The sequence below is a fragment of the Macaca nemestrina genome, chromosome 9 (genome assembly GCF_043159975.1).
Source record: "Macaca nemestrina isolate mMacNem1 chromosome 9, mMacNem.hap1, whole genome shotgun sequence".
In the NCBI taxonomy this organism is placed as follows: domain Eukaryota; kingdom Metazoa; phylum Chordata; class Mammalia; order Primates; family Cercopithecidae; genus Macaca; species Macaca nemestrina.
Window position 1 is genome coordinate 127,274,633 of NC_092133.1, and position 27,618 is coordinate 127,302,250.

The window sequence follows — 27,618 nt, forward strand, 5'->3', positions numbered from 1 at the left end:
AAGGAAGGCTGGGTCTAAGATCCAGACCATCAAACCATTTAGCAGCTCCAGTGTGAGACGGAGCTTTGCTGTGGCTGGTTAGGATCAGTAACTGGAAGGATTTGAATGAAAGGCCATAAAGACACGAGGCCAGGCATGATGGCTCATGTCTGTAATTCCAGCACTTCAGGAGGCCAAGGTGGGAGGATCTCTTGAGGCCAGGAGTTTGAGACCAGTCTGGGCAACACAGGGAGACACTGTCTACAAAAATTTTTTTGTTTTTTGTTTTTGAGACACAGTCTTGGTCTGTTACCCAAACTGGGGTGCAGTGGGGCGATCTCTGCTCACTACAACCTCTGCCTCCGGGGTTCAAGTGATTCTGCTGCGTCAGCCTCCTGAGTAGCTGGGATTACAGGCATGCGCCACCACACCCAGCTAATATTTTGTATTTTTAGTAGAGATGGGGTTTGGCCATGTTGGCCAGGCTGGTCTTGAACCTCTGACCTCAGGTGATCCACGTGTCTTGGGTCCGCAAGGTGCTGGGATTAGAGGCGTGAGCAGCCACCACACCAGGCCTACAAAAAACATCCTAAAAATTAGCCAGGCCTGATGGCAAGCACCTGTAGTCCTAGCTACTTGTTTCCTAGGCACACTATATTCAACTACCACCAAAGCAGTGGCTTGTATTCTTTCACATTACTCTTCACCATGAAGAGCAATTAGCACAAATTGAGTTCACCATTGCACCGATGTTTAACAAACTCATAAAATCAGAGCTCTACAAAGACACGAATATTAAATATTTTAAAATAGTCTTTGCAGTTGTAGTTAGTGATGTTAACTACATCACTAGGTAGGCTGGGGCTGGAGGATTTCTTGCCCTCAGTAGTTCCAAGCTGCAGCAAGCTATGATCACACCACTGCCCTTCAGTCTGGGTAACAGAGCAAGACCCTAGCTCAAAGAAAAAAAAAATGGTATGAGAAAGTAGTTGTTTAAATCTCAGGTGTGTAAAAGATACTGGTATCCCTGCCGACTGGGAAGACCCCACAGAGAGTTGGTCACACTTGCCTGCCTTGGACACTGTTCTGGATTGAAGAGTGTCCCCCAAAGATTCATGTCCACCAGAACTATCAGAATGTGACCTTATTTAGAAATAGTCTTTGCAGATACAGTTAGCGATGTTCAAATGAGGTTATTCTGGATTAGGGTGAGCTCAAAATCCAATGACAGTGTCCTTATGAGAAGGCTGTGTGCCAACACAGGGACATGCAGGGAAGAGGCCATGTGATGAAAGAGGCAGAGATTGGAGGAATACAGTAATCAGCCAAGAGAGCCTAGGAAGGCCAGAAACAGGAGAAACTGGAAGGGGCATGAAAGGGTCTTTCCATCAAGCCTTCAGGGGGATCGTGGTCTTCCTGACACCTTGATTTTCAGACCTCTTACCTCCAGAAATGTAAGATAACACGTTTCTGGAGTTTAAGCCACCACATTGGTGGTACTTGGCTATAGCGCACCTAGGAAGCAAATACAGGCACCCAGAATGAGCTCAGAGCAGACGCTGTGACATGAAATGTTGCCTGCGGTGGTTGCCCCTGTACTGAGAACAGAGAAGCCAGAGCAAACCGGGGCTGTCTGGCTCTGCATTCCGTTGTTGGCAGGCACAAAACTGTGTGTCACCAACTTCCTTGGATGCGGCAAATCAGCCTGGGCAGCGAACCCCCCAGAGTGCCTTCGGGACATTCCCTACCCCAGCCTTGCGTTTCTGGCTCCCCATTTAAGAACCCAAATGGGGCCAGGCGCCACGTCTCACGCCTGTAATCCCAGCACTTTGCAAGGCCAAGGCGGGCAGATCACCTGAGGTCAGGTGTTGGTGACTGGCCTGGCCAACATGGCAAAACCCTGTCTGTACTAAAAATACAAAAATCAGCCAGGCATGGTAGCAGATACTTGTAATCTCAAACGCTCGGGAGGCTGAGGCAGGAGAATCACTTGAGCCCCGGAGGCAGAAGCTGTAGTGAGCCAAGATTGTGCCATTGCACTGCTGCTTGGGCAACAGAGGGAGACTCTGTCTCGGGAAAACAAAACCAAACCAAACCTGAAGGATTCCTGTCTCATCAGGTAGCTTCTGTTGCTAACATAGAGTCTAAGAACAGACTTATCTCTTTTGTGGAAAGAAAATCTTTTTGGCTACATCATTAAAGACCTCTGTTTTCGTTGTAGGAGTTGGGTGACATTCTGTAATCATGTTGATTTTCTGATCCAGAGCTATAAACAAAGACAAGAAGATTCAATATGAAAAGGTGTTTTTTTTCCCCTGAGCTGGCTAAATTATGGGGTTTCTGTTGTTGTTGCCTAGGTAAGGCTTACTCAACACCGTTTTATGAACAGAATGAGAAGCTCTCATCCAATTGCCCCCATGAAAAACTTTCACGATGGGTTTGCAATAAGAGCGATTCATGAATTCATTCATCAAAAGACTATTTGTTGAACATATGTGAAATATATGCTTATATATTCATAGATTATCTCGAGAATGAGATCTAAGCAATGTAAGAGGTTGCATCTGGGGATAGAAAATGAAGACTTATTTTTACTGTATACCCTTTTTAAAAAAGCATCAGTGCGACAATCATCATTGTAATAATCATCAATGTGTATGTATATGAAATATTTAGAATAAAATTTGTTTTTAATATGGCAATGGTTTCTCTAAAATATATGTATATATAAAATACACACACACACACACACACATTTTTTTCGAGATGGAGTCTTGTTCTGTTGCCCAAGCTGGAGTGCAATGGCGCAATCTCGGGTCACTGCAACCTCCACCTCCTGGGTTCAAGCGATTCTCCTGCCTCAGCCTCCCCAGTAACTGAAATTATAGGGGCACACCACCATGCCAGCTCATTTTTTATATTTTTAGTAGGAACATGGTTTCACCATGTTGGCTGACCTGGTCTCGAACTGCTGACCTCGTGATCAACCCACCTCTGCCTCCCAAAGTGCTGGGATTACAGGTGTGAGTGACTACACCCAGCCCTCTAAAATATTTTTAAAATAAATACTTATTGGGTGCTTATTACATGTCTATACTGTACTAATTATGGAACATACAGTCACTTTTTTTTTGTTTTAACTTTTAGGTGCAGGGGGACATGTGCAGGTTTGTTACATAGGTAAGCTCTTGTCACGGGGTTTGTGGTACAGATTATTTCATCACCCAGGTACTAAGCCTCGTACCCATTAGTTATTTTTTCTGGTCCTCTGTGGGGAAAAGGAAGAGAGATCAGCCTGTTACTGTGTCTATATAGAAAGAAGTAGACATAAGAGACTCCATTTTGTTCTGTATTTGTGATGCTGTTAATCTGTGACCCTACCCCCAACCTTGTCCTTTGCAAGAGACATGTGTTGCGGTGACTCAAGGTTTAATGGATTTTGGGCTATGCAGGATGTGTCTTTGTTAAACAAATGCCTGAAGGTAGCTTGCTGGTTAAAAGTTATCACCATTCTCTTAATTTCAACTACCCAGGGACACGTACGGCCAAAGGTCGCAGGGACCTCTGCCTAGGAAAGCTAGATATTGTCTAAGGTTTCTCCCCATGTGATAGACTGAAAGTATGCTGCTAAAAGGTTTATGGAGATGTTTGCATATGCATCTCAAGGCACAGCATTTTCCTTTGAACTTATTCATGTCACAGAGGTGTTTGTTCATATGTCTTACTGCCGATTTCCTCTTTTTTCTTTGATCCTATTGTCCTGCCACTCCCCTGTCTTTAAGATGGTAAAGATAATTATCAATAAATACTAAGGGAACTCGGAGACCGGGGCCAGCGTGGGTCCTCTGTAAGCTGAGCGCCGGTCCCCTGGGCCCCGCTTTTCTTTCTCTATACTTTGTCTCTGTGTCTTATTTCTTTTCTCAAGTCTCTCGTTCCACCTTACAAGAAACGCCCACAGGTGTGGAGGGGCAGGCCACCCCTTCAATCCTCTCCCTCCTCCCACCTCGGGCAGGCCCCAGTGTCTGTGTCCATGAGTTCTCATCATTTAGCTCCCACTTGTAAGTGAGAACATGCTGGATTTGGTTTTCTGTTCCTGCGTTAGTTTGCTAAGAATAATGGCCTCCAGCTCCATCCATGTTTGTGCAAAGGACATGATCTCATTCTTTTTCATGGCTGCGCAGAATTCGATGGTGTATGTGTACCAGGTTTTCTTTATCCAGTCTTCCACTGATGAACATTTAGGTTGATTCCATGTCTTAAGCATACAGTTTTAAATGAAGCAGACACGATCTCTGCCCTTGTGGAACTTAATAGCCTAGTGTAATGGAAGAAACTATAAACTAATATTCACAAAATAATTGCGTCATTCAAAATTGGATGCTTATCTGAAAGAGAAGAATTTGGCACTATAAGAATGAATAATAAAAGGGACCACGTAAGATCAGAGCATCTTGGAAAACTGTTGAGGAAATTATGAGTCATCTGAAAGAAAGCAGAAGTTAACTAGACAAGAAGAAGGAAGTTAGTGGCATGATGAAGCTCTTGAGCAGAACAGGAGCGTAGTCTGTTTCTCTAACTGGAAGAAGGTTGGCGTGGCCAGAGCAGAGTGAAGAGGTAGGAAAGAGAAAACAGGGACAAGATCTTACAGGATCTCTATTCATTCAACAAGCATTCACTGGGCACCTACTCCATGCCTCCTGCTGTTCCCAGCACCAGCGACACAGCAGTGAACAGACACAGGGCTCTTCCAGCCATCTTATGGAGGTTGGATTTGCTTACAAACCCAAAGGGAACTCACTGAAGGATTTGAAGAAGAGAATCCATATGATCCCATGTAGTTATTTAAAAGACCACTTGGGAGAGGTGGAGAATAGATGTATCAGACTGTCTTGGCACAGGAGCCCCTGGGTGATGAGCTGTGTCAGGTCATTTTGCTGCATGGAGACCAAGGTGTACAAGACCAGCATTGATTTTACAGGCCTTAAATAGCAAAATGGCAGCCATTCTATTCCACACAATGGTATATCCATACCCATTTCCATTCTTGTAGAAAACCAAGAACTGGGAAGATGGCGTTTAATCTGGTTATTGGTTTTGACTGCTAACTTTTTAAAAGGGTAATAAACTTCTTTTCACCATGAAGAGCAATTAGCACAAATGGAGTTCACCAGTGCACCGACATTTAACAAACTGTCAGAAAATCAGAGCTCTACAGTGACACTAGTGCGAGTCCAGGCACCAGATCGTCACACTGAATCAGATAATGACATTCCTGTTATAAGACAACTTTTAATTTTGCCATTTTACTCTTCAAGGGCACTAATACAGCCCTCCTAGCTATTCATTGATTTCTTTTTCTACATGATTTCTGACTGCAAGAGAACAGAGATCACCAACTTTATAGAGATCATATGTACACATTAAAAAAGAGTTCTTACCACATTTACATTTTTCACATTTTCCCAAGAAATGCTTCCTTGCATATAGTTAGCAACTTATGCCATTATATATGGAGACAAGAGTAGATAGATATAAGTTTCCTACTCAGCCAATTTTGTTTAATCAAAGTTTTGGGGAAAAAAAAAAAACTGTCATCATCTTATCCACATCCCCCTCCTCCTCTTATACAAAGAGCATAGTCTGAAAACTGGATGTCAGAGAACCTTGAAGGATGTGCTCAGGCAAGGCTTCCAGAGAACATCTTGTTCAGTCCCTTTATTTGGCTGATGAGAAAATAGAAGCACAGAGACAAGTTGAGTGATCCCAGAAATTCAAGTCTCACAGCAGATTAGTGGCAAAATCAAGACAAGAATCTGGACATCCAGACATCATTAAAGAATCATCTCAGTAAAATACCAAAGAAGAATAGAAACAAACCAACGAAATGTATGCTAATGTGGTCTATCCTCAGAATTTCATTTTTTTTTCATTTTCTTTTTGAGACAGGGTCTCACTCTGTCACCCAGACTGGAGTGCAGTGGCGTGATCATGGCTCACAATAGCTTTGACCTTCCGGGCCCAAGTGATTTTACCACCTCAGCCTCCCAAGTAGCTGGGACCACCCACAGGGACGCATGAATCAATCAATCTATCTATCTATCTAATATATACGTAATATGTATATATATACACACAAATATACACACACACACACACACACACATATATATATATATATATGTACCTCACTCCTCATCTGAAAAGTGGGAATGACAGTATCTGTAGCTTTTGTCTCTTTTATGAGGAGTTGAGTGATTTAGGAGATTTGCTATTTGGAGACTGCATGGAGTTACCAACAGCAAAGTGTCAGCAACCTAAGAATGTGGCATAATGGTTATTTTGCCACAGTGCAAAACACTCAGCCCAACCTCTGGATTTGAAGGCAAACCACCAGGGTCAAGTCAAGCTGACCCAAAGTCCACATGGCAAAAGCCCTGATATCTGGACTGTGATATGACAAGATGTTTATTTGGATAATGTCAGAGACTGATTGAGGTCGGGATGAAAATACAACCCAAAAGATCCAAAACAACCCCCTTTCGTTAATTATCTCAGAAAGGCACAGTAAGAGCTCATGCAAAGAGGAGCATATTTTGTTCAAAACCAATGAGAAAGATCAAGTAAACTGAAGGGCTAGTGAAACAGAGCTGGTGGTTTCCTACAGCTTTTGAAGACTGCCTGAAGCAGAGAACTATATTTGAGTTAAAAATCCATCTCAATCCCCTCAGCAGACACATATATGTCCAGCAGTTTTCTTGTAGACCATTCCGTTCATTTGGAACTAGATTTCTCTCCCAAGCTAACAAAGAGCCAGAAGATAAAGAAAGAGAACTAACTATTATTTGACCTGGTCTCTGATATGTTCTGGCTCCTTACACATTGTTTCAGCTAAATTCAAATAACCCCAGCATAATATGGCAGTGCTAAGTTGTATGTTTACATATCTCCACCCATTGGTCTTTTTCATTCACCCAGGGTGGGACAAACATTAAACCTGTATGAAATGGACAGCAGCATCCCGTTACATCTTCTCCTCCCCTGCTCTCTCTCACCCCTATAAACCCTCAATCTCCTCTAAAATAAGGATACAAGCCCCAAGCCGCTCTCCCTAAGAGGGAGCTTGAATCCATAAAAAATAAGGAATCCCCAGAATAACTAATTATCTAGAAAGATGTTCAAGGGATAGCCCTTGGGTAGCCTTGTTCATGGGCATCAAAATCTTAGAACTGCCAGAATAACATGGAGGAGGTAGGTGAGGGTAGCAGAAAAATTGTTGTGAAAAATCTGCATGACAATAAAATAATCTGGGTCATTGACAACCAGAATAATGGAAGTCACATTTTCAGTATTATTTGAAGTAAAGACAAACAATCCTAAACTGCCTTCATCACGTCTCTATTTTGGACATGTAAATTTGGTTAAAGTTTTTTGTTTGTTTTCCAGTCAGATCAATTGAAATCCTCCTCTTAAGGGTGTTCATCCTCCTCCCTCTGGAAATATACTTCCGCCCTCTTTTCAACAGAAAAGTTTAACATGGCAGAAGTTTTGAGAATGATGTTGTCTACCATAATTTTATGCTTAGATCTGTGTGTGGCGCAAGAGTTGTTAAGCATTGGTACAGGCTCTAGCTAAATTCCACTGCTTCAAAGGTGCCTAGGGAGTGAGCTCTGAAGCTTGCAGAGTCACAAAAGGGTTCTGCACTGGGTGGAGGGGGTTGACATTACGGAAGAGTCTGTTATAGATGTGAACCTCTTGCTGTATTTCAAAGGCTGTTTCTTGAAACATTTTAATGTCCTTCCTCAGTTGGAATCATCTGTGTCCAAAATAACAAATGGTCCCCCTGTTTCCCCCCTCCCCCCTGCCCTGTATCTCAGGAGGCTTGCTTTTTTGAAGTGGATGGAAATTGGTGTGGAAATCATGAGGTTCAGAGAAGAATCAAATCAGCCATTCAAAGCTGCCATCAACCCCTGGGCCCCCTCTAAATTGCTATTTCCATGTCACAGAATTTTTTCATTTTAAAACATTCTGAGATATTTTCATGGTGTTGTGGCTAACCATTTTTAGTCGGTTAAAAAAATGCCTTTATCACCTCCCACCAGGAAACTCATGGAACACACTGTTGGAGATGTTAAAACTTTTTTTTTTTCATTTTCTCCTTTAAAAATATTAATGGTAAGCATTAAAAAAGAAACGAAAAGTCTTTAATTTGGTTTTCAGACAGCTTAGTTTGAAATTAAAAATTGTTCATATCACCGTGAATCAAGCATCTGTGAGTAATCACCGTGAACCAACCTGATCATTTTTATCCAACAGCAGGGTAGGTGCCAAGTTCTCCATCCCACCGAGTGGGTGTAAAGTGCCAGTGTGCACTGGTGGAAATGGCTCTGGGTTGGAGGGCTCTGAGTTACAAAATTAAAAAGCTTCAGTTCACAAACAGTAAGAGGTTTGGTGGATGAGAAAGACAAAGGAAGAGGAAGGTAGCCAGGAGCTGGGGTAAATGAAGAAGCCAAGACCAGACAGCTTCTCAGCTTGGCATAATGAAGAAGGCTGCAATCCACCTGATGACCAGGAGTCTTTGTTAGGTCTCCTCTCAGTTTCCATCTCTTTCCAGCTCCCAGGGCTCCCTCCCCTCCAGTTTCCCTCCAGGCCAGGGGCAGAGTGACTGTGGTCCTAAATGACCATCCAGATGATCTTTGTGTTTCCCAAAAGCAGCCGAGAGTGCTCACTCAACTTTTCATAGCTTACAAATCCTTCCTGCATCCAGAAGAGCCTGAAAGTTGGTAAAAGGTATGTTTTGCTTTGGTTGGTGGACTACATAAACCATGGCCAACTTCCAGCCACAGTCTCTCATAGAAGAAAAGGATGGCAACAAGACAAAAATGCACTCACAAGCTCCTGGCCATTGGTATTTTCCCCCATTGTGGGAAGAAATGCAAATACATACAATAGGATTTTCCCCCTTTTTCTTAAAAAGAGCAAGAAAATAATTGAAATGAAGTCAGAAGGGAAAAGAGTGACAGAAACAAAACCAAGGAAGATAACTTAATTATTTATAGAAATAGCTCAGTATATGCACAATTTCCACAACAGCCTTCACCTCCAAGTGGATCAGAAATCCACCCGTAGTCAGAGAAAGGGAATGTGCTACATAGAAAGGAGACCCAGTACACTGAACACTTGGCCAAGTTCTTATTTCCTCACCTATTTTCTCTCTCTGGAAAGATTATTTTAAAATTTTTAAAATCTTGAGTAAACAGACACGTGAACTAAAGCACATAAATGAGTAGTGCTCTTAGGGTGAAGTATGCCTCCCCAAAAATTCATATGTTGAAGTCCTCAGCACTGGAACTTTATAATGTGACCTTATTTGGAAATACGGTGACTGCAGATATATTTAGTTAAGATAAAGTCATAATGGAATAAGGTGAGCAACTGATCCAATATGACTGATGTTCTTATTTTTTTAATGTTATTAAAAAGAGAGACATACAAATAGAGAAGATAATGGGAAGAGACACAGGGAGAAGATGAATCTAAAGCCAGAGAGAGGTTAAGACAGATCCTTCCTTCTCAGCCCTCCGACAGAACTAACCCTGCCATCACCTTGATCTCAGACTTATAGCCTCCAGAACTATGAGATAATAAATTTTTATTGCTTAAGCCACTCAGTTTTTGACACTTTTGTATTAATCTGTTCTCACTCTGCTAATAATGACATACCCGAGACTGAGTAATTTACAAAGGAAAGAGGTTTAATTGACTTACAGTTCTGCAAGGCCGGAGAGGCCTCAGGAAACTTACAATCATGGCAAAAATGAAAGCAAACACATCCTTCTTCACATGGTGGCAGCAAGAATTGCTGAGCAAAAGGGGAATAGCCTCTTATAAAACCATCTGATCTCATAAGAACTATATGGGAACAGCATGAGTAACCACCCTCATGATTAAATTGTTTCCACCTGGTCCCTCCCACAACATGTAGGGATTATGGGAACTACAATTCAAGATGAGATTTGGGTGGAGACACAGCCAAACCATAACACTTTGTTATGGAAGCTCTAGCAATCCAATAAAAGAAATTTCTTTAGAGCAAGATAGTATCAGATAATATCAAAAGTAAATGAAAGCTAAAATCCATTAAGCAATTTCTAGGTGCCAAAAACTATGCATTGTATATGCATCACTTCTATTAATCCTCACAGTTTCAATCTTCAGTTGCATCAGGATTTGATGGCTGGAGCTGTGGCAGCCATTTTTATCCACAAGTGTGAAGACGAGCCAACATACTGAACCTATCAGGGTTGAAAGACAGAAAAATCTGAGTCTCTCATGATGACACTGGGCCACTGAATCAACCAACTCTAGAACCCTCTATATCTTAAGACTGTTTAATGCAAGATAATAATATTTAAGCCACATTTTGTTGGAACTTCTGTTACTTGCAGTCAAGAGCATACCAACTGATACATTTCCCTCCTAGTAAATGTTTTTTACTAACTTTCTCCAAAGGTAAGGGTTATGTTATGCTCATTTTTACATTTCTAGATCCAACCACAGGGACTGTGATATGGAGGAAATTCAGTCAGTGTTTGTTGAATAAGCAAACAGGTAAATTTCTCCTCAAACAGATGCCAGTGGTGTTTGGCAGATGGAGAGATGAAAACTCCATGAATTTAACTGATTTGCTGAAGACCATGCAATAGTTCAGTGATTCAGTGACAGGGCGGGGGTCCCATGACCACCTTATTCTCACACTGCACTGCCTTTTTTACTATTTTGTATAATTATGGAATGTTCTCTGTAATTCTCTAATACTCTCTCTTCATTCTCCTCTCCAATACTTTCAACCTGTACACGATGTGCATACTTCCTACTTGTCCATTGTTTAGAATTTTATTTATTCTGCCTGTGAATACTTTACCCATTTGTATAAGTAAGAGTCTCAAAGCCAGAGACCATATCTGTGCTGTTATCTCTGTGCAACACCCAATATAGCTCAACTTTAATTTGGCAATAAATAAATCCTCCTGGATGATGATGGTATCTGAAAACATAAAATGAACTCCGCAGAGAAATAATCTTCTTAGCCCATATCCTATATCCTCTTCAGGAGGGAATGGCTAAATGAGAAATTAATAGGATTGGAAACATATTGTGCCTGTGGACTGAACCACACATATATATTTTTTTAAGTTTGTGAGTTTATGACCTTTGTACTTTGTGCAAGTTGTAGTTGTGGAGAAAGTATTCACACTGTTTTGAGGTCATATCTCCACATTTGGAACTGGTAAATGTGGAATGATTATCTTAAAAGGCTGGTCTTTATCTCCAATTGCCTAGTGGTCATTTCTTTTCTTTGAGAGTCTTGCTCTGTCACCCAGACTGGAGTGCAGTGGTGCAATCTCAGCTTACTGCAACCTCTGCCTCCTGGGTTCAAGTGATTCTCCTGCCTCAGCCTCCTGAGTAGCTGGGATTACAGGTGCCTAGTGGTCATTTCTACTGGAATGTCTCATTGTGATCTCTATTTCAACATGGTTATGAAAAAACCCATGATCACCTGTGAATAAAAATTGTTGTACCCCAAATCTTGTCACTTTTATTCACATCCTTGAGGCCACCAAGAACGAAAACTTTATCTACTAATTATTCCCATCTTTTCCCCTCCATATCTAGCCAAGTTCTGTCCATGTTCCCTATAAAATTCATCTCATCTTACCACTCCCTTCTGTTCCCCTTATCACCACCTAATTCAGTCCCCTAGCTGCCAAGGACACTGTTATATCTTCCCAATTTGTTTCCTTGAATCCAATCTGTCCCCCATGAAATCAATCCTTACAGTGCAGGGAAGCCAGCTCCCTTACACATACTCATCAGGACAGTTCCAGCTTCACAGTGACCTATATCTTTTTGTATCTAAATACATTTGTATTTCCAATCCTATCCTAATTCTCCTATGCAACCATATTGTCTACTATTCACTCTTGTAGATTAGTCCTTGTTGATGGATTGGTTTTAGTATATTCCCAAGCAAATCAGGGTTGAAAGAAAAATTCTGGGTCTCTCATGATGACACTGAGTCACTGAATTAACCCACTCTAGAACCATCTTGAGATGTTTTTCTAATATGAGATAATATTATTATTTAAGCCACATTTTGTTGGAACTTCTGTTACTTGCAGTCAAGAGCTTAACGACTGTTACAGGACAACTGATACAGGCCTTGGGAACTGATATTTCCAAGCCATTCGAGACACAAGAACATACCTATATGTGTTCAGAAAACCAAAACACTGTTTTGTTTGGTAGAACCAAGTATTTTAAGTTGTAAATATGTTGTTTTGCCCAACAAGCTAAATCATCCTACTCTCTCAGTCTATTTGGGATGTTGATAGAGCCAAGTTCCAGATAGGAGAATATTTCTCCCCAGGGACTCATATAGTTTATTATGACTCTAAAATCAATCTACATTCACGAGGGAAAACTTTTAAATATAAAAACATACAGCACAAAATTAAAAATAAATCTTGGTCTCACCCTCCAGGGATAACCACTGTTAATATCTTGATTTATTCATTCAGTTTTTAAAAATGAATATACAGGGAGGGTGGGAGGAGTAGGAAGGATAAAAAATCTCCATCTTGGGTACAACGTATATGACTTGAGTGACGGGTACACTACAATCTCAGACTTCACCACTCTACAATTGATCCATGGAACCAAAAACCACTTATACCCTTAAAGCTTTTGAAATGAAAAAATTAAAATGAAAATTAAACAATGAATACATATACCTGAATATATTCTAAAAATGTAAAGAGCATTATATGTTCAAATACTTTGCATTTATTTATTTATTTAGAGACGAAGTCTCACTCTGTTGCCCAGGTTGAAGTGCTGTGGCACAATTTCAGCTCACTGCAACCTCTACCTCCCGGGTTCAAGCGATTCTCCTGCCTCAGCCTCCTGAATAGCTGGAATTACATGCCCATGCCACCACACCTGGCTGATTTTCTTATTTTTAGTAGAGATGGGGTTTCATCGTGTTGGCCAGGCTTGTCTCAAATCCCTGGCAGCAAGTGATCTGCCTGCCTCGGCCTTCCAAAGTGCTAGGATTACAGGTGTGAGCCACCTCACCTGGCCTACTTTGCTTTTATTTATTATTTTTACTTTTTTGAAACAGAGTCTCATTCTGTCCCCCAGGCTGGAATGCAGTGGCGTGATCACAGCTCACGGCAGCCTCTGCCTCCCAGGCTCAAGCCTCCTGAGTAGCTGGGACCACAAGTGTGTGCTGCCACGCCTAATTTTTTTGTTTGTTTGTACTTTTATTAGAGATGGGGTTTTGCCATGTTGCCCATGCTGGCCTTGAACTTGTGAACTCAAAGTGATCCGCCTGCCTCAGCCTTCCACAGTGCTGGTATTATAGGCATGAGCCACTGTGCCTGGCCTACTTTGCTTTTATTTAAAACACACACACACATTTTTATTGCAGACATCTAAGAGTGCATAAGATGACAAAATATTATCCTCCTACCTTATATTCATCTCATGAATATTTTCCTATAGAGATAACCCTTGTTAACAATTAGCCTGTATCTTTCCTGGTTTTTCTATGCATATGCAAATATATCTTTTTATTTTTACAAAAATAGCATACATATTGTTATGCATCATATATGTCTCTACATAATATATTTTGGATAGCTTCTGACATGGTAGAACGCTATCTCTTTCTTTTAAATTTACATTGTAATGCCATTGAATAAATGTAGCAAAAGATTCTTAACCAATCTCCAATTATGGCTTGTTGGATTCTTTCTGTTTTTGCTCCGACAATCGCTTTTGCCAAGAATGTTTCTGTACACACATATTTCAATACTTGAGCAAGTTTTACTGTAAGACAGATCTGAGAAGTGGAAATACTGGGTCAAAAATGTACAATCTAAATTTTGTAAGATACTATCTATCTGCCCTCCAAATGTTGTCTGATTAGCTCTTAAAAATGAATTTATTTGGATCAAAATTGTTGAAAATTATTATAGAGTTTTAGTAAAGGATTCACATGCGCAACTACTATTCTTATTTTAATTTTCTTGCAGTATAAGCTCAAAATTATATCCCAAATTGACTTTTTTAAAAAACTGTGAGTACATAGGTATATATATTTATGGGGTACATGAGATCTTTTGATCCAGGCATGTAATGTTTAATAATCACACCATGGAAGATGGGGTACCCATCCCCACAAACATTTGTCCTTTGTGTTATAAATAACCCAATTATACTCTTTCAGTTATTTTTATTTTTTATTTTTATTTTTATTTTTATTTATTTTTTTTTTTTGAGACTGAGTCTGGCTCTGTCGCCCAGGCTGGAGTGCAGTGGCCGGATCTCAGCTCACTGCAAGCTCCGCCTCCCGGGTTTACGCCATTCTCCTGCCTCAGCCTCCGGAGTAGCTGGGACCACAGGCGCCCGCCACCTCGCCCGGCTAGTTTTTTGTATTTTTTAGTAGAGACGGGGTTTCACCGTGTTAGCCAGGATGGTCTCGATCTCCTGACCTTGTGATCCGCCCGTCTCAGCCTCCCAAAGTGCTGGGATTACAGGCTTGAGCCACCGTGCCCGGCTTCTTTCAGTTATTTTTAAATGCACAATTAAATTATTTTGACTATAGTCTCCCTGTTGTGCTATCAAATACTAAGGTATTATTAATTCTTTCAGGGTTTACTTGTAGCTGTTAACTATCCCCACTTCTCCCTACCCCCTGCTACCCTTCCCAGCCTCTGGTAACTATCTTTCTACTCTCTACCAGATTGACTTTTGGTTTTGGGTTGAGTCTATCCTTATTCTCTGTGCGAAATCTCCCTCCCACTCAACAGAGTTGGACTGTCTTTGACGTCTGAATAAATAGGCACCAAGGTTTCCAATAAGAGAAGTAGTACACTTTGGTGACTGTGAAGTCAGACAAATTACATTTGACTCCTACCTTTTTTAATCATTAGCTGTGTGTCCTTGGGGAAATGACATGACCTCTCTTTGTTTTGTTTTCTGCAAAAATGGAAATGACAAGAATTAATCGCTACCTTGTAGGGAGGTTTGGAGAATTAAAACTCGTTCTACAGTGCCTATTAAAACTTGTTCTACAGTGCCTGTTAAAACTCATTCTACAGTGCCTATTAAAACTTGTTCTACAGTGCCTATTACACAACAGATCTTGTTGGTTGGTTCCTTTTCTTTTTTTCTGTTTTGTTTGTTTGTTTGTTTTTTGAGATGGAGTCTTGCTCGGTCGCCCAGGCTGAAGTGTAGTGGTGCAGTCTCTGCTCACTGCAAGCTCCGCCTCCCAGGTTCACGCCATTCTCCTGCCTCAGCCTCCTAAGCAGCTGGGACTACAGGTGCCCACAACCACGCCTGGCTAATTTTTTGTATTTTTAGTAGAGACAGGGTTTCACTGTCTTAGCCAGGATGGTCTCGATCTCCTGACTTCGTGATCCGCCGGCCTCGGCCTCCCAAAGCGCTAGGATTACAGGCGTGAGCCGCCGCGCCCGGCCGGTTGTTTTCCTTCTAAGGGTGCAATGGGGATGGCTCAAGCAAGAATGAAGCCTGTTACTGAAGATGATCCAAAATGAGATGCCAGAAGGTAGACATCAGACCAAAAAATCTCACTGTCCACATCAGGCAGGCAATTGGCATTGGTTAACTCTGGAAGACTTTTAAATCATCCTTATCATTTAGTTTCCCTAATAATGACAAATAAAAACAAAGTGGAAAATGAGATGCCTAGATTCCCCTGCAACTAGATTTATCTTAACAGCAAAGGTGGCCAGGCATGGTGGCTCACATCTGTAACCCCAACATTTTGGGAGGCTGAGGTGGGTGGATCACAAAGTCAGGAGTTCAAGACCAGCCAGCCAACATGGTGAAACCCCATCTCTCCTCAAAATACAAAAATTAGCCGGGCATGGTGGTGGGTAATCCCAGCTACTTGGGAGGCTGTTAGAGAATTGCTTGAACCTGGGAGGCAGAGGTTGCAGTGAGCTGAGATTGGCCCACTGCTCCCCAGCCTGAGCGATAGAGTGAGACTCCATCTCAAAAAGACAAAACAAAAACAAACAACAACAAAACAACAACCTAAAGGAGACTTTTCCACAGGTATCAGTTGACAGTTATAAACCTTGCACCTCTAGGATGAACCAGACAAGAAGCATTTTGCAAAGATCAAGGCAGCAAGGAAATGTTGTCATTCTTGCATAAGCAAAGTCTGTGTTATTCTGCTATAACCAGAGCATTCTGCATTTGTGCAACAATTCTTGCTCTTATGGGTACACCAGAGCTCAAGCGTGTCATGAAAAGGTAATGGCAAGAAATTCCACAAAAGAATGAGTGACAGTAATTGGAAGGAATTTGAGCAGAAGGGATATGAAAAAGTAGCTTTTGATTATTCTCTTCTTTTTTATAACATAAACGATCATTGGTAACACATTTAATTTGTCAGCAGTCCAAGGCCTTAAAAAAATATTCCTACGAACCAGTTATAAACTGTGATAATCAATTTCCTGGTGATTATACTGATTAAGGAAATTATTCATCTACTATATTTTTCATCTCAGATATTTTTCAAATGTCACGTGAGTCTCTTAAGCTTAAAAAAACCTTGCTCTTAGCCAGTACACACAATAAATGTAAAACCGATGGCACCAATATTATGAATAGTACCTCTTAGGACAAAATCTGATTTGTCTGAAGGCAGATGACATTATAAAGAATAGTCAAGATGTCACTAGAGGGACTTGGTATGCAGCTTGATTTACTTAGCATCTTTGTCACTTTATAGATTGAGATATGATTGATGGTAACATTAATATAGAAAGCATGTTAATATTAGAACAGGCTTTAAGATCCCCTACTAGAAAATTCTCCCCCTCCTCAAATTAATATAATTTGGAATAAAATGCCCTAAGGATGCAATGATTCTTAGTCTTGCTAGCCCCTTGATGTAAGCTTTTTTTTTTAGAAAATTAAATCAGTTTTATTGAGGTATACTTTATATACAATAAAATAATATACCCAATTTATACATTTCCGTAAGTTTTAACAAATGTGCACATCCGTGTAACCATTACCACAATCAAGGTACATTCCATCACCACAAAAGTTCCTTTTTGGTCCTTTCCAGGCAACATCCCCTACTCCTCAGCCCTAGGAAACTGCTAACCTATTTTGTCACTATGAATTGGATTGGATTTCTGTTTTCTGAGTTTTATATCAATCAGTCTTACAGAGTGTAGAATTTTGTGTCTGCTTCCTTTACTCAGCACAATGCTTCTGAGATTCACCCACGTTTCCTGTATCAGCCGTTCATTGTCTTTTCTCGGCTTGTGAGAACATAGCATAATGTGTGTAGACATTCAATTGATGGCGGCCATTTTTGTTTCCAGTTTGGGGCCATTATCAGTGAAGCTGCTTTACCTATTCATAAATAAATCTTTGTTGTGGACATATTTATTTCTCTTGGGTAAACACCTAGGAATAGTATTGTAGGGCAGCAGTCCCCAATCTTTTTTGCACCAGGGCCTGATTTTGTGGAAGACACTTTTTCCACAGACTGTTGGTGGTAGGGGATGGTTCTAGGATGAAACTGTTCTACCTCAGATCATCAGGCATTAGATTCTCATATGGAGCATACAACCTAGATCCCGGGCACGCACAGTTCACAATAGGGTTCCACTCCAAGGTGGGTGGATCATCTGAGGCCAGGAGTTCGAGACCAGCCTGGCCAACATGGTGAAACCCTGTCTCTACTAAAAATAAAAAAAAAAAATTAGCTGGGCATGGTGGCACACACCTGTAATCCCAGCTACTTGGGAGGCTGAGGCAGGAGAATCGCTTGAACCTGAGAGGCAGAGGTTGCAGTGAGCCAGGATCGCACACTGCACTCCAGCCTGGGTGACAGAGCGAGACTCTCTCTTTTCCAAAAAAAAAAAAAAAAAAAAAAGAGAGAGAGATGTATTATGATTCTCCAATCTGTGGCCTGCCTCTTCATTTTCTTAACATTGTCATTTGAAGACGAGAAGTTGTGAATTTTGATGAAAAGGGACGCTTTTCAATATCTACTTCTTTGTCTCCTCCACAGCTTTGAACTTGGAATTGGGCTTTTTTGAACACAGAAGTGGAGCCTTAGTTAATCTTTATTGACAAATTAGAAAAGGCAAAAAAATTCACTCTGAATTGAGAATTCTCTTTTATATATTGTCATTCTTGCTTCAAGTAAATTATGCACATTTTTAAAATGCAGTCCAGTCCCATGAGGTCAAAAAATATCACTGCTCCCATTTCATAGAAAAATAACCCAAGGTGTGAAAACCTGAAGCCCATGACCCGAGGTGATGAAAAATGACTGAGGCAGAGCAGGGGATGCAGTGAAACTAATTGGTCACAGTGAAGGGTCTTGGCCGAGCCCTCTAGGGGCTGATGCTGGTGCCTAAACTCACTGAGCTAAATAATTACAGCGAGGCTGAGCCTGGAGGGATTCGCCCAGGTCTGCTGCTGTTGACTCTTCTCGCTTCATTTTCTCTTCTCTTTTTCCGCCCTCCTTCCCTCTCTTCTTTCCTTCTCTATTCTTTTTTGTCTGCCTTCTGTTCCATATGAACTCCATTCAGCTGTGCTTGGTTCTGCAATTCTTTGTCTCTCCATTTCTTTCTTCCTCTCTCCTCTCCCTCCCTCTTCTCTCTTTGGCCTGTCTCTCTTCCCCTCACTCCACTTCTCTCTGCCTCTTCCCCCTCACTCTTTCCCTGTGTGTGTGTCTTTCTCCCACTCCACCTCTCTTTGCCTCTCCCCCTTTATCTCCGCCTCCTCCCTCACACTCTTTCCCTCTCTCTGCCTCCCTGCCTCCCTCTCTGCCTTTCTGTGTACCCCCTCTCACCTCTCTCTGCCTCCTTCCCCAGTCCCCCACTACTCACCTCCCTCTTTGCCTCCCTCCCCATGCCCCACTTCCCTCTCTCTGCCTCCCTCTCCACCCCTACCTCCCTTTCCTCTTCCTCCCCCCTTCCCCCACCCCCTCCCTGCCTCCCTCCCCATGCCCCAATTCCTCTCTCTCCCCACCCCCCTCCCTTTCTCTCTCTCTCATTCTGTCTGCCTATCTTAAATGAGGAACTCTCCTTTCGTAACTGATCAAAGCTTGATCTCCATGTTGTACGAGAATATACATGTATGGGTACATCTACGTCCTCTTCTGAGGGTGACAGGACCCAAAGCAATGGCCAGACTCCCCTTCAGCGGCAGATACCAGCCTGGGCGAAAATACTGACTGCCGAGAGGCCGTTCATTGGAACTGAAGAACACACCTCATTTTAGCGGAAACCCCAATATGTTCTGGATTGTTGTTCTCTCAAGTTTACTAAAAATGATAATTTTCCTGTGACTATACCTCTAAAAAAACAGCAGTCACCTCTCTAGACTTTAAAGATAGTGATTTTCTCATGACAGGACACTTCTCTGCCTCAAACTTGGATGAAGTCCTAAATGTTTCAGGCAGCCTGCAAGGTCCTATCGAATTAGGATCTCTCTCTGCCCTCCCCGCTCATCTCTGAACACTCCCTCATGTTCCACTGTTGGTTTTTTTGTGTGTTGCTTCCTTGTTCGTTTTGTTTCACACCAAGCCCCTCCCACTTCAGACTATTCCCATGAGAACTCCCAGTTCCGGAAATGCTCTTCTTCCTGTTCAGTTGACTTCCTGCCCCTTATCTCCTTCTTCATAGTAACTAAGAACTATGTTTGTTTACCAAAAATGCAGTATGCCTAACTCAAGCAATACAGAGCTCAAAATAGAATCTTAAAGTCGGTTCACCACTAATTACTATCATTCACATTGAACATTTCAAACCTTGTTTATATACACAAATGTTTATGTATACATGTTTAAAACACGTAGTACATATTAAATACATACACATACACATAAAATATATTTAATACACATTTGTATGTATATACATTTCAATGTATGTTACATACATATAAAATATGTATATATATTTTATATATGCTCATGTGAGATATATTACTTACATAATACATACACACACACATATATACATGTAAAAAGTACTTCATGCTGGGCGCAGTGGCTTATGCCTGTAATTCCAATACTTAGGGAGGCTGCGGCAGGCAGATTGCTTGAGCCCAGGAGTTTGAGACCAGCCTGGACAATTTAGTCAGACTTTGTTTCTACAAAAAATTTTTTTTATTCGAATTAGCCTGGCAAGGTGGTGTACCGCTGTATTCCCTGCGCCACTGCACTCCAGCCTGGGTGACAGAGTGAGACCTTGTCTCAAAAAAAAAAAAAAAAAAAAAAAGCCGCGTGCGATGGTTCATGCCTGTAATACCAGCACTTTGGGAGGCCGAGGCAGGTGAATCACCTGATGTCAGGAGTTCAAGACCAACCTGGCCAACATGACAAAACCCCATCTCAAAAAAATTCAATTGTCTGCTGATAAATTTTTCAGAATGGAACCCTCTGAAAATTACTAATGGTTGTTTTATTTCTATTTTAACAAGGGAGGTAAGGAAAAAAAAATCCCAATCCATGTCATACTTTGGAATTAAGAAACAACAACAAAGCCTTGTAAAAGCAAGCCAGGAACCGTGCACACTCTGTAAGGATGTGTTTGCACTTCATAAACAGCTAAAGGGCAGGAGCAAGAATGACTGCTGTGTGGCAAATAAATCCTGTTCTTTATACTTCCCCCAAGTGTTCCTCTTCTGCCTGGCTGCCACCCCCAACCTCTCCAAGCATTTTGTCAATATCTAGTGCGGCTTCCCTCACATGTAAGAAACAAGCAGCCGGGTGCAGGGGCTCACGCCTCTAATCCCAACACTTTACAAGCAGCCGGGTGCAGGGGTTCACGCCTCTAATCCCAACACTTTGGGAGGCTGAGGCAGGTGGACCACCTGAGGTCAGGATTTCGAAACCAGCCTGGCCAACATGGTGAAACCCCATCTCTACTAAAAATACAAAAGTTACCTGGGTGTGGTGGTGGGCGCCTGTAATCCCAGCTACTCGGGAGCTGAGGCAGGAGAATCACTCGAACCTGGGAGGTGGAGTCGCAGTGAGCCAAGACTGCACCACTGCACTCCAGCCTGGGCAACAAGAGTAAAACTGTCTCCAAAAAAAAAAAAAAAAAAAAAAAACAAGGAAAATCCCCCTAAAGTTAATAAAAACACAGACTAGTAAGTAGACTTATTCTGTTTTCTAACAGCTTTCCAGAGCTGTACTTGACGAATAATAAACTGCACAAAGTCCAAGCATCGAAGGTGATAAGTTTTGTGTTTGTACATGCCGTGAAACCACCTCCATACTCAGGAGAGTGAACACACCTTCACTACCAAAAGTTCCCTCATGCACTTTCGCAGAATCCTTTCTTTTACCCTTCCCTGCCACCTTTCCCCAAACAGATGTGCTTTCTGTATCTATAAACTATTGATTACTTTGAATTTGTTTAGGGTTTTCTATAAGTAGAATCATATAATACACACTCATTTTGTCTGGTTTATTTCACTCCGATAATTATTTTGAGATTATCTGGTGTACTGTTGCATGCATCAGTAGTTTATTCCTCTTAATTACCGTATTTCATTGTACCTATGTACCACTATTTATTTATCATTACCTGTTGATGGACATTTGGGTTCTTTCCAACTTGGGGCTATTGCAATGATAAACTGAACTTCCTCAAAAATTTAAAGCATCTGCTCTTCAAAATACATTGAGAGGAAAAAAAGACAAGCCACAGACCAGGAGAAAATATTTGCAAAGCATATATCTGATAATGGGTATCCACGTTATATAAAGACTCCTCAAAACTCAGTAAGTAAACTAACAACCCATTATAACTTTTTTATTTTATTTTATTTTTTTGAAACGGAGTCTTGCTCAGTCGCCCAGGCTGCAGTGCAGTGGCACGATCTCAGCTTACTGCAAGCTCCGCCTCCCAGGTTCACGCTATTCTCCTGCCTCAGTCTCCCGAGTAGCTGGGACTACAGGCGCCCACCACTACGCCCGGCTAATTTTTTTTGTATTTTTAGTAGAGACGGGGTTTCACCGTGTTAGCCAGGATAGTCTCGATCTCCTGACCTCGTGATCCGCCTGTCTCGGCCTCCCAAAGTGCTGGGATTACAGGTGTGAGCCACCACGCCCGGCCATGTTTTTATATTTCATTTTCACATTGAAAATCAGTCAGATTTACTTTAACTTCAGAGTGTGTTCTGTAAAATTAAATGAGTGTTGGCAGTGAGCTGTACTTTTTCTAAATGGGAAATGGGTAAGTAAGGCTGCATTAGTCCATTCTCAAATTGCTATAAAGAAATGCCTGAAGGCTGGGTGTGATGGCTTGTATCTGTAATCTCAGCACTTTGGGAGGCCTAGTGGGGGAGTGGTGGGCAGAAATCACTTGAGCTCAGGAGATCAAGACCAGCCTGGGCAACATGGTGAAACCTGTCTCTACTAAAAATACAAAAAAAAAAAAAAAAAAAAAAATCAATAACCAGGTGTGGTGGTGCATATCTGTGGTCCCAGACACTCTGGAGGCTAAGGTGGGAGGATCACTTGAGCCTGGGAGGCAGTGGTTGCAGTGAGCCAAGCTTGTGCCACTCTACTCCAAGCTGGGTGATAAAATGAGACCCTGTCTCAATTTAAAAAAGAAAAAGAAATGCCTGAGACTGGGAAATGTATTTTAAAAAGTAGGTTTAATTGGCCCAGGGTTCTGCAAAGCTGTACAGGAAGCATGATGCTGACATCTGCTAGGCTTCTAGGGAGGCCTGAGGAAACTTAAAATCAGGGCCGAGGACAAAGGGGGAATGAGCACTTCACATGGCCAGAGCAGGAGCAAGAAGACACGAGGTGGGAGGTTCCACACACTTTTAAACAACCAAGTCTCATGAGAACTCAGCATAGTGAATACAGCACCAAGGGGGATGGTGTAAAACCACGAGAAACCTCCCCCATGATCAACTATGTCCCACCAGGTCCCAGCTTCAACCTTCTGGATTATAATGCATCATGAGATTTGGGTTGGGACAGAGATTCAAACCATATCAGAGGCCTTCCATGAGTTTAGGATTCGGCTAATCAGCCTGTACCTTACCTCCAACTTACATAAGACTATAACTCATCAATGATTTGGCCACTAAACAAAAAAAAAATTCATGTAAATCATTGATGAGTTATGGTCTTACGTAAATTGTTGTATGTATGTATGTTATTGTATACTTAACAAGTATAAGTATGGTATGCTTAAGTATGTTATGGTATACACCCATATCATGGATGAGTTATGGTCTTATGTAAGTATGCTGTATGTTGTCATGTTCACATAAATGATTGATGAGTTATGGTCTTATGTAAGTTGCAGATTTCTAAAATGTAAATTTTAAGGGTAGAAATTTTGTCTTTCTTGTTTACCACTCTCTCTCAGAACAGTTTGTGGTTCAAAGTAGGTGCTCAATGCATTGGCTTATGCATTTAGTGTCTATTGTTTGAGGAACTGGAGATACTGTAAATCAAATAGCCAACAACAAACAATCTCTCCTCACGGAGCTTACATTCTGGTAGGGCGAGGCAGAAAATGAACCCATAAACATATACAGTATGTACAGCGTTTTGGAGAAATAATAAATACAATTTCTATATATTAAATATATAGTATGCAGAGTGTTTCAGAGAAAACTAAAGAAAGGTAAAGGGATTATGGTGATGTGAGATGCATACGTTTAAATATGGTGGCCAAGGAAAGCCTTACCTGCAAAGTGACATTTCAGAAAATAGCTCAAGCAGGCAGCATTCACTCAGGACCAGGACAAAGATAAGGAATGAAGACAAAGTGTGACTAATAAAAACGTGAGGAGGAAGAAAGAAAACGTAGAATGGATAGCTAATCTCTTTCTTATTATAGGAGTCCACCTTCAACTGGGAATTTATTCTGAGCGAAGTGGCAGAAATATAATTTGGATTTTCTGATTCACTTCTTTCCCTCAACCATCCCTGTTACTGACCAAGGAAGGAAAGGATGTTGGGAAGCCCTCTCAGCCCTCTGTGGAATTGCTAGACCTCAGTCACAAAATAGGAACAAAAAGTAACCACCTCTCTAAACCAAGGAATTTTAATGAAGTAATTCCCAAAAAGTTAGGACCTTCTGTTTTCTGTTCATTTCAGAAGAGGCAGGATAGAGAGGATTTATTCATTCTTTCAATACATTCCTGTTGAGCATCTTGCATGTACCATAAGCTGTACAACGTCTAGGGGATACAGTTGTGCGCATAGCAGATAAGGGTCTGTCTTCCCCGCATCAAGCTTTCAGCTTAGTGATGAATGCTGTAGGGTTACACACTAGATTTACACCACAGAAATGGGACAACCCTCCAAATCAGAGCTTCATTTATTATTTATTGATTTTCCAGGCTTAAAGTGATGGAGAAAATGTTAATCCTACACACACAACACAAAAAATGTTGTTGTGTGTGTAGCTGCTACGTTGCATATAGCACAGAAGCATGAGGCAGTATTCTAGTATTCAAAAATTATTACCTGAGAGGGTAAGAACATCAAAGGGAGAGAAATGGCAGAATAGGAGGCAGGACTTCTCTGCATCTCCCACTTTGATGGACAGAGCAGTGTGTGGAGACCTACATCTTGAACTTTTGCTCCAAGGACTACTGTAGGAACATACCAGGAAAGCTAAGAGAATCCACAGACCCTCTGAAGGAGGTGGATTGCTGCTGCAGCCTCCATGGGACAACTGAGGAACTGTGAGTCTGCTTTCTTTTGGAGCTGGGAGACTTGTATCCTGGGGCAAGTTCTCAGCCCTACTCACTGGCTACCTGGAAATAAACTTGGTGCTGTTGGTGGGGCATGGTTGGAAAGAGAGGAGACTGGCCTTTTGGCTGCAGGCTGTTGAGAGCTGGGTGAGGCCTGTGTGTGGCTGCCTGCTTTCCCTCACTTCTTTGGTGACCTGTGTGATGCAGCAGAGACGGCCATAATCCCCCTGGGAACATAACTCCATTGGCCTGGGAACCACATCCCCATCCCCCACAGCAGCCACAGCAAGCCCTACTCAAGGATAGTCTGAACTCAGACACACTTATTCCTGCCCCCACCTGATGATCTTTCTCTACCTCTCCTGCTAGGCAAAGACAAAGGACATAATCTCTTGGGAGCTCTAGGGTCCCCTATACTACCACAACTGATGTGCTTTTGAAAGTGCCAATTCCTGATTGGAGGCCAATACAAAACCAGAACACTTAGCAAAAATACAACCAAGGACCCTCACAGAATCCACTTCACTGCCCTGCTACCTTCACCAGAGTAGGTACTGGTATCCATGCCTTAGAGCCCTGAAGACAGATCAACATCACAGGACTCTTTGCAGACGCTCCCCAGTACCAGCCCAGAGCTCAGTAGCTCTGCTGGGTGGCCAGATCCAAAAGAGAAATAACAATCGCTGCAGTTTGGCTCTCAGAAGCCCTATCCATAAGGGAAAGGGGAGAGCACCACATCAAGGGGGCACTCTGTGGGACAAAATAATCTGAAGTCCCAGATCTTCCCCCGATATAGTCTACCCAAATGAGAAGGAACCAGGAAAGCAATTCTGGTAATATGGCAAAACAAGATTCTTTAACACAGCCAAAGATCACACTAGCTCACCAGCAGTGGATCCAAACCATCATGAAATCTCTGAATTGCCAGAAAAAGAATTCAGAAGGTCAATTATTAAGCCAATCAAAAAGGCACCAGAGAAAAGTGAAGTCAAACTTAAAGAAATTTTAAAAACGATACAGGATATGCATGAGAATATCTCTAGTGTAACAGATAGCATAAATTTAAAAAGTCACAACTTCTGGAAAGCAAGGACACACTTAGAGAAATGCAAAAATCATTGGAAAGTCTTAGCAATAGAATGGAACAAGTAGAAGAAAGAACTTCAGAACTCGAAGACAAGGCTTTTGAATTAACCCAATCCAACAAAGACAAAGACAAAATAATTTTAAACAATGAACAAAGCCTCCGTAAGTTTGAAATTATGTTAAACAACCAAAAACCAAAAACCTAAGAATTGGTGTTCCCTAGGAAGAAAAATCTAGAAGTTTGGAAAACATATTTGAGAGAAAAATTGAGGAAAACTTCCCTGGCCTTGCTAGAGATCTAGACATCCAATATAGGAGAAGCTCAAACAATGCCTGGGAAATTCATCACAAAAAGATCATACGGTCTTAGGCATACGGTCATCAGGTTATCTAAGGTCAAGAGAAAGGAAAAGGCCTTAAGTTCTGTGAGGCAAAAGCATCAGGAACCCATAAAGGAAAACCTGTCAGATTAACAGCAGATTTCTCAGGAGAAATCTTACAAGCTAGAAGGGATTGGGGTCCTATCTTTAGCCTCCTTAAACAAAACAAGTATCAGCCAATAATTTTGTATCCAGCAAAACTACGCTTCATAAAGAAAAGATAGTCTTTTTCAGACAAACAAATGCTGAGAGAATTCGCCACTACCAAGCCAGTACTACAAGAACTACTAAAAGGAGCTCTAAATCTTGAAACAAATCCTTGAAAAACACCAAAATAGAATCTCCTTAAAGCATAAATCTCACAGGACCTATAAAAAACACAATGAAAAAAAAAAGAAAAAAAGGAAAAACACAATGAAAAAAAAAAGAAAAAAAGAAAAAACACAATGAAAAAAAAGAAAAAAAGGTATTCAGGCAACAAATAGCATAGTGAATAGAATAGTACCTCACATCTCAATACTAACATTGAATGTAAATGATCTAAATGCTCCACTTAAAAGATACAGAATGGCAGAATGGGTAAGAACTCACTAACCAAGTATCTGCTGTCTTCAAGTGACTCACCTGACACATAAGGACTCACATAAACTCAAGGTAAATGGGTGGAAAAAGACATTCCGTGCAAATGGACACCAAAATCGACCAGGAGTAGCTATTCTTAGACAAATCTTAAAGGAACAGCAGTTTAAAAAGACAAAGAGGGACATTATATAATGATAAAAGGACTAGTCCAACAGGAAAACATCACAATCCTAAATACATATGCACCTAACACTGCAGCTCCAAAATTTATAAAACAATTAGTATCAGACCTAAGAAATGAGAAAGGCAGCAACACAGTAATAGTGGGGGACTTTAATACTCCACTGACAGCACTGGACAGTCATCGAGACAGAAATTCAACACAGAAACAATGGACTTAAACTATACCCTAAAACAAATGAACTAAACAGATATTTACAGAATATTCTACCCAATGACTGCAGAATATGCTTTCTATTCATCAGCACATGGAACATTCTCCAAGATAGAACATATGATAGGCCACAAAACAAGTTGCAACACATTTTTAAAAATTGAAATTATATCAAGTACTTTCTCAGACCACAGTAGAACAAAATTGGAAAACAACTCCAAAAGACACCCTCAAAACTGTGCAAATACATGGAAATTAACCTGCTCCTGAACAATTGTTGGGTCAAAAATGAAATCCAGATGGAAATTAAAAAATTATTTGAACTGAATAGTGACATAACCTATTAAAACTTCTGGGATACAGTAAAAGCAGTGCTAAGAGGAAAGTTCATAGCAT

At 41.3% G+C, this 27,618-nt stretch overlaps 1 protein-coding gene across 1 annotated transcript in view; it reads right to left on the reverse strand.

Moving 5' to 3' along the window:
- Positions 1 to 9,327: 9,327 nt before the first annotated feature.
- LOC105488210 (phosphotriesterase related) overlaps positions 9,328 to 27,618 on the reverse strand; it is a 140,353-nt gene continuing 122,062 nt past the window's right edge. Inside the window, exons 11-12 of the transcript XR_011608234.1 lie at positions 14,960 to 15,021; positions 9,328 to 10,271 (exon numbers count right to left, since the gene is read on the reverse strand). The gene's annotated coding sequence lies outside the window, so the exon portion shown is untranslated. The remainder of the gene's footprint in view (positions 10,272 to 14,959; positions 15,022 to 27,618) is intronic.